Genomic DNA, 7,463 nt, shown 5'->3' with positions numbered 1-7,463 from the left:
TTCTAGGGAGTTTTTCCTAGCCACCGTGCTTTTACACCTGCATTGTTTGCTGTTTGGGGTTTTAGGCTGGGTTTCTGTACAGCACTTTGAGATATCAGCTGATGTACGAAGGGCTATATAAATACATTTGATTTGATTTGATTTGATTTAGTTTCATGTTATCACATGTTGAAGCATACGTGAAATATGTGACATTTCACATCTGAAATCATGTGAAAACGTGTTTTAGGAACATATGAAGTGTTTTGAAATGTCACAAAATGTTCCAAAAACACATGTTCACATATGAAAAGCCACATCATCACATGACCGCTCCCCTCCTCCTCTTTCATCTGCTGTAATCCCTTTACGGTCCATGTAGTCTCTCTCTCTCTGAGAAAAGACTGAAGCTCAAGTCCTGTCCCAATGAACCACACTTGGCTGGCTCTGGAAGTTGACTGGTTTGTGAGGACACATATAGTTGACAGTTGTTTGATATGGACATTGAAAGGCAGTCAGCTCTGAGCAGAGATTCACGTTGTTGGTCTTGCGTTATGAAGAGAGGACATTGAGGGCGGTTGGACACTGTCTCAGAGGTGGTCTTAAGCTCTGTGGACGGGACAGTGGGATAGGCCGGAGAGTGTTTTTGGATGGGGTAGGAGCACCTCTGTTTTAGAGAAAGAAGAGGAGGAAGAGGAGAGGGGGTTGAGAGAGGACAGATCGGCAGCGGCCCCTCGTGTCTCGTGCCCTCCTCCACCCCCACTATTTATCTTCCCCTCCGTCTCGATCACTGCCTGACTGCCGTCCTTACTCTCTCCATCCTTTCCACTGCTTCCCGAAGGCGACGATGGTGGAACTAAATGCACTGAGGGAAACCGTTCCTCATTGTAGGACACTGGAGGCATGTTCTCCTGGTGTTGTATTTATCTCTGCAAAGAGTCAGACAGTGTTAATGTGTTTAAAATGAAATGTTGATTTAAAAAAAAAACTGTCTTAAATCAAGAGACCGTTGCACCTCATCTGACACCATGTGTGAGCCTGTGACTAAGGTCACCTCATACAATCCCCCATAAGGGAAAACCCCTCAACACTAAACCATTGCTGTGGTCAACGCTTCACAATGGAACAAATCAAATAGCGAGCAGATTGGAAACAACCTAGCTTTTATTAGCAGCGTGTTAGCCTAGACTCCCCCTCCTCTACTTGACACATTTATGTTAATTCAGCAATGTGGTGTAAGTCATGCCCACGCTATTAACGGTTCCTTGTACCTCGTCTTTGTGACAACATATGTACAGTAATAACAATCATGTTTCCATGGCACATGGTTTATGAACTGACACACAAAACAACACTGTATTCAAAACTTAAGTTTTTCGATTTAAATGATTATACATAATTCTTGCAACCAATAGAATGTTATGTATATGGGGGATACAAACCATGTTTTTTTTATGCATGATGGCTCACTGTTCGTTGTTGGCATATCCTGCCTATGTTTGCCCACTTTGCCAATGAAGTAATCATTCAAATAATTGGCAACATCAAATGGTTGTGATGAATAAGCCATCTGAGTCGATGAAAGTTGGAGTTGAATTTATCTTTCTGCCCATAATTTAATTTAAAGTAATCCAATGTGTTTTCCCACTCCATCATTATTTATACAGCATCATTGATCTTGGCTTCATAATAGTTTATTCTTCTTTCTGTTAAGTTTAGTCACATCATCTCTCAATTTGCAGTAAATCAGATGTGCAACCAAACTTATTAGCCACTCCTTTTTGCCCCATCTCTTTCAGCCACACAGCTTTTCAATTCGTCATCAATCCATGGAGCTTCAACAGTTCTAACAGTCAGTTTCTCAACAGGTGCCACGTTCATCAATAATTGCAAGAAGCCATTTCATAAATTCATCAAGTGCAGCGGCTGGATGCTCCTCATTAATCACATCAGACCAACTAATATTTGTAACATCATACACATAAGAGTCACAACAAAATATTTTGTATGATCTCTTCTACACTATTTTAGGCCACCTTTTGAAACTTTGGCTTTCCTGGCTATAGCCACTATATTGTGACCACTACATCCAATGGATCCGGACAAAGCTTTCGAACAAAGTGCTACACAATTAGTCAAAAAAATGTGATCAAAACATGTGGATTATCTTGATCCTGTAGTGCTTGTAAACACCCGTGGTAGGTTGATTAATAACCTGAACCAGACTACAGGCACTGGTTACAGTGAGAAGCTTCCTCTTGAGCAGACAGCTTGATGAAAGTCAGTCAATATTCAGGACCCCAAAGAAAGTAGAGCTCTCGGTTTACATCACATACAGTACCAAGCGTTTCAGACACATTATTTAGCTACTGACTGTTAACACTTGGTGGCCTACAAGAATAGGCTTTAGATGAGGCAGGTGACCCTGCAACCACAACACTTCAATAACACTTGACAGGAGACCTTCTAAGCGTTACAGGGATATGGCTCTGAATATATACAGCATAATCATTTCTGTCTCTTCTATAGATGTTATAAACCTTGTATTGCTACTACTGTATCATCCAAGGAAATCATCTAAATTAGTCTCAAAAATAGCTAATATATGAACGTTATCTGATGTTAGCAAGTTATTGTTTTCATGAACCTTATAAAATATGGGCTATTTTCATCCCTTTCCTGGGTAGCTTCTCAGACAGACATAATATGGAAAATAACAAACAAAGCAAGAGAGAAAAAAAACATTCAACAGTCCATTTAACCAGTTAACCACGTGCAACTGTGTGTGTCTGCTACAGGGTTGAAGCTACGAACCCATCCCTTCCAGGCTCAAGCGCTCTGGTAGCTTTCATGGACGGAATGTTATTTTCTCTTGAGGCACACAGCTTCCGGATAGTCCCTGTTGAGGAAGATGTACGTTCCTTTCAAGTTCTTGGCTCTTTCGAGAGCAGCTACCTTGCCCTTTAACCTCATGAACTTCACTACTATCTGCCTGGGCCTGTCACCTGGGCCGGTTTTTCAATCCTGTGTGCGCGCTCCACCTCATTCTTCCTGTGGTCCAGCTTCAGTTTCTCAGAGATAATTTTCATGACTTCATCCGGATCTCATGCGGAGATTCTGCAATTCCATCCACAACAATGTTGTTCTGCCTTGAATGTCCCTTGAGATAATCTGATTTCTCAGTCATTGTTATCATGGATTCACATACAGAACTGATGTCCTTCCTCAGTGACTTAAAGACTGCTGCCATCTTACCGTTTTCCCGTTTAAACTCATTGAGCTGACCCTGGGATAACTACAAACTCTTCTTCAGGTCCTGGACCTCTTTGGTCAGGTTGTCCATTCTTTTATTAGTTGACTCCACCAGTATTTGGACACAACACTTGAAGCTATTTTCTCATTGTTGTAACAACTGCTTGTAGAACTATTTGTTTGTTTAAAAGTTCCTTCACCTGTGATAGAGAGACACCACTGTCCTCGATGGTACTCCCACAGGCGTTTCTCTTTGTCATATAGCAACATTGGCTATGCTGTTGTTCCTCGCAATTCCAGACAGGGCAGGTCGCAGGGAAGATGGAAACAGCAACAAACGGCAAGGATCTATACAGTCACAAGCCCGGAACGATCCGCAGTCCCAGCCACAAGGGCTAACCACGTCACGGGCTGCCTTCAAGCCCTCAAGGAAACCCTGCTAGCTTGATAGGCACCTAACAGTGGCAGCTAGGCTAGCTGCTACACCAAGCAGCTCATCAGACCCTTGATCAGCAGGATGCCTGGACAGATACTATAGCAGTGGTCCCAGCAACTGTTGCCAACTGCGTCGCAGGATCCAAACTCAAAAAGGTAGCTCAGGGTTAAAGTTTGGGGAAGATAATTTTCACCATAAAAATGCACGTTTATAATAAAAGCATTACATGCATAATTGCATTTGCGGTCACTTTTGAGAAATAATGGTGTTTTCCCACTAATGGAACATTCACGCTTATAACCTACTGCTGTGTGCGCATTGCTGCACTCAACATTTTAAGCTAAACGTTCAGATCTGTTGCGTCAGCCTCATTGCAAACAAAAGGTTTTTTGATGCTAGTGGTTGTTTTAATTTGGGATCTATCGCATCATACAACTGTCCCAGACTGTGTTTGGAATATTTATTTATTGCACAGAATGTCAACTTTGGTACTATGGGATATAGTAGTGTTTACGAATCCCTTTTGGCCCGACAGTCTAGGGGGATGGTAATGCGACCCGTAACATAACTCATGCAAATTATTATTGTGACAAAGTAAAAGTGTGAACGAAATAACCACGACAACAGAAATCTACAGTCAAACTCTAGGTTTATTTATAAACACACGGTAATGGGGGGGGGGGGGGGGGGGGAAGCAGGAAAAGGGGCTGAGCTGGACCCAAGGAAAGAAACAATAAGTATTCAAAAACACCCCTAAGCTAGACTAGCCTACTTTAACAACAGCTAACTAACCAAAAATACAGTGGGTGGTCCGCCCAGTTCTAACTGGTGTATTTAACAAAGTTCACCTACGGGTAGTGTATGCCCATGGGCGACTTGTCTTGGTTTCCCCCTTTTCCCACCAGCAACAAACACCATAACCAATACTCACAGGTGATGACAAAGTGCTATGAGGTGCTTAAACAAAAGAGAGGTTAAGACACAAAGCGAGAGTGAAACAGAGACCTACAGACATGGCATTTACAGAGAGATTTAGCTATAGATTGAGCTCTAGATTGAGCTCTAGAACAAACAAATGATGGGGTTTTTAAACCATGGGGAAGGAACTGTGATAGGGTAGGAAATAGGAGGTGTGTCTTCTGATTGATGATTGATTGTTGACTGATTGGGGAGTGATGATTTTCACCTGTGAGGGGAGAAGGAGAGAAAAGAAACACACAGGATACACACACACACAGGATAACTGTATCCGTAACAGTAGATTGGCTAGTGCTTTTGCTGTTCGTTAGGCTTACTCCTCTTGTTGGCTGACGAAAAGTAAACGTGTACAGTTCTTCCAATATGCACCTCGGAATTGGATAAGGACATGCACAGTTGCGCCCCCAATGTGTCGGTCTTCACTTGTAACCTGAGAAAGACCAGATCACGTGATGGAGAGCCATGTGAGTGAGATGAGAGGTGTGAGTGAGATGAGAGGTGCTTCTGAGCGGGCAGTATTTAGGGAGAAGGGCTGCAAAAGGCATTGCTTTTTTTTAGGGTGCATTATAGCCACACAAAGGGATGCCTATCAAGTGCTTCTCAAAGTGTGAATGAGAGACTGACGAAGTGTGTACAGTCTGCGCAAAAAACAACAAATCAGAGCTCATGCCTTTCAAGCAACTTTTTCAAATCATTAGGTCTCATCATGCAGCCTTACAATGTATTAAACATCTAAACATTTAGCCCAATGTTCGTAAAACAAATATAGTTACATTAATAACTCTAAATTAAGCATATTGGAGTACTGATTTCTTTGTTACCCTCTCAACACAGAATAGTGTGCGCACTTCCTCAAATGGTTTGGAGAAAATGTCCTTTATTTTATTCATCTTTTTTTAAATTGTATTTTTCATACTATAAAATAATGCCACAGAATTCTAAGCAAATCTTGTCTGCTAAATTAACTAGTGTATCCCACAGCCATATGGCATAGCCACATCAGGTCCAAAGGACAACTCTGTGTATGCTATTCTGTTCTTCTGAAATAGACCACATTTTCTTCATATCATGTTTCTTTACACCTGTCTAAAATAAACAATGGATTGACTGAAGGTGTAGGCTATATTACATGGATTTATTAGACTTTTTCAAATGAAAATGTTAAAGGTCTGCATCAGTGGCTTGTGTGGAAGCCAGGAGATGCTAAATGTGCTTATGTTAATTAACGGTCAATTACCATGAGCCCGACAGATATTTTCTTGACAATCACCGACAGACGCAATTTTGTGACTGCAACAGCCCTTGTCATGAACAGTGCTTGTGCCCATAGAAATGCTGGAAGGGGGGGCCCTGAGTGAAAACGTTTGGGAACCCCTGCATTAGAGAGACAAAGAAGAGGGGTTTGTTTTAAAGGTGCAATATGCAGGAATCACTTTGCCATTTCTGGTTGCCAAAATTTGAATAGATCGCCTCTTTTCAGTTAATGTGATAAAACAAAACAGTCATTGTGTAAACCGCTGTGAAATATATTTTCCATAACATAAGTTGTATTTTCAGCTGTTTAAAACTGGTGTACAAAACCAAAAGTTTTTAATAATAAATAAGACGCAAAAACTAAACTTAAGAACGGGAACAATAGACCTAGCGCACATTGAACCGATCTACTGCTTCTTAGACTTGCTGTCAATGAGAATGACAGATCTGTAACTCACATTTCTATATGAATGTTTTCAGGTCAGCCAAAAAAAAAAAAAAAAACTCTTTGTAGCTACAGCTTTAACCAAACAAGAGAGAAGCAGATGGCGGGGGATGCAGCTGTCTGTTAAACACTCTGCCCTTTCTGTCTTTGTGACCACAGCACAACCACAGGCACATGTATCACAGTGGTGGCGTGTGTGACACAACAGAGGGGAGGCATATGCGACACCTGCAGCTCTTTCCTGTATTGTGTCTCCACTGTGAGCCTCACGTTAACATTTTACCAAGGCCTAAGCTAAGGTTTATGATGTGACTATGAGTTACCCAACACTTTTCAGACAGTGTTACTTTGTCCCAAATCCCTGCTGATTGAGTAACCTGCTATCTAGGGAGTTTTGCCTAGCCACTGCGCTTCTGCATCAGCATGTCTTGCTCTTTGGGGATTTTAGGCGAGGTATCTGTAAAGCACTTTGTGACAACTGCGGATGTAAAAAGTGCTTTATAAAATACATTTGATTGATTGAAGCCAGGGCTAGAATATCTGTATCAGTCTATAACTTAACAGTATTTCTGGAAGAGGTCGTTTCAGACAGATTAATCCAGTGTGAACCAGTAGGGCTGTACAGAGCTCAGACAGCATCACAAGAAGACACAAAACCACTGAGACCTCTTTCTGTGAAGAGAGATAGAGAGTCAGGGCACAAAGACCACTAACATGGATTCATGTGTGTACACCCATGCGCACAAACACGTGCCTGCGGTGTCCTTAGAAGTAGTGAAGCTACAGTGTGGGTGGCTGTAGGAGTTCCTGCCGAGTCTCTCTGGGCCGCCTAAGATCCTTACAGTACTCTCTGCTGGGAGTCTTACCCTTCAGAGACACCTTGTCCACAAAGTACTGGACACAACAGATACCATCAAAACCATGCCAGGTTTTTTCTGCATAGAAAAGTATTGGGCGGGAAAAACCGTAAAATAAATTTAAAAAATATATATTTTGTAAATATTTTTCAGGATGGAAAAACGTAGGATGGAATATGTATATAGTGCCTTGCGAAAGTATTCGGCCCCTTGAACTTAGCGACCTTTTGCCACATTTCAGGGTTCAAACATAAAGATATAA

General features: G+C 41.7%; 1 pseudogene; it reads right to left on the bottom strand.

The window, feature by feature from the left end:
* Positions 1-346: 346 nt before the first annotated feature.
* Positions 347-7,055, bottom strand: LOC115139207 (uncharacterized; annotated as a pseudogene).
* Positions 7,056-7,463: the final 408 nt, after the last annotated feature.

The sequence above is a fragment of the Oncorhynchus nerka genome, linkage group LG1 (assembly GCF_034236695.1).
Source record: "Oncorhynchus nerka isolate Pitt River linkage group LG1, Oner_Uvic_2.0, whole genome shotgun sequence".
Classification (NCBI taxonomy): Eukaryota; Metazoa; Chordata; class Actinopteri; order Salmoniformes; family Salmonidae; genus Oncorhynchus; species Oncorhynchus nerka.
Note: the sequence above shows the minus strand (reverse complement) of the source record. Positions and strands in the feature narration are given on the sequence as shown.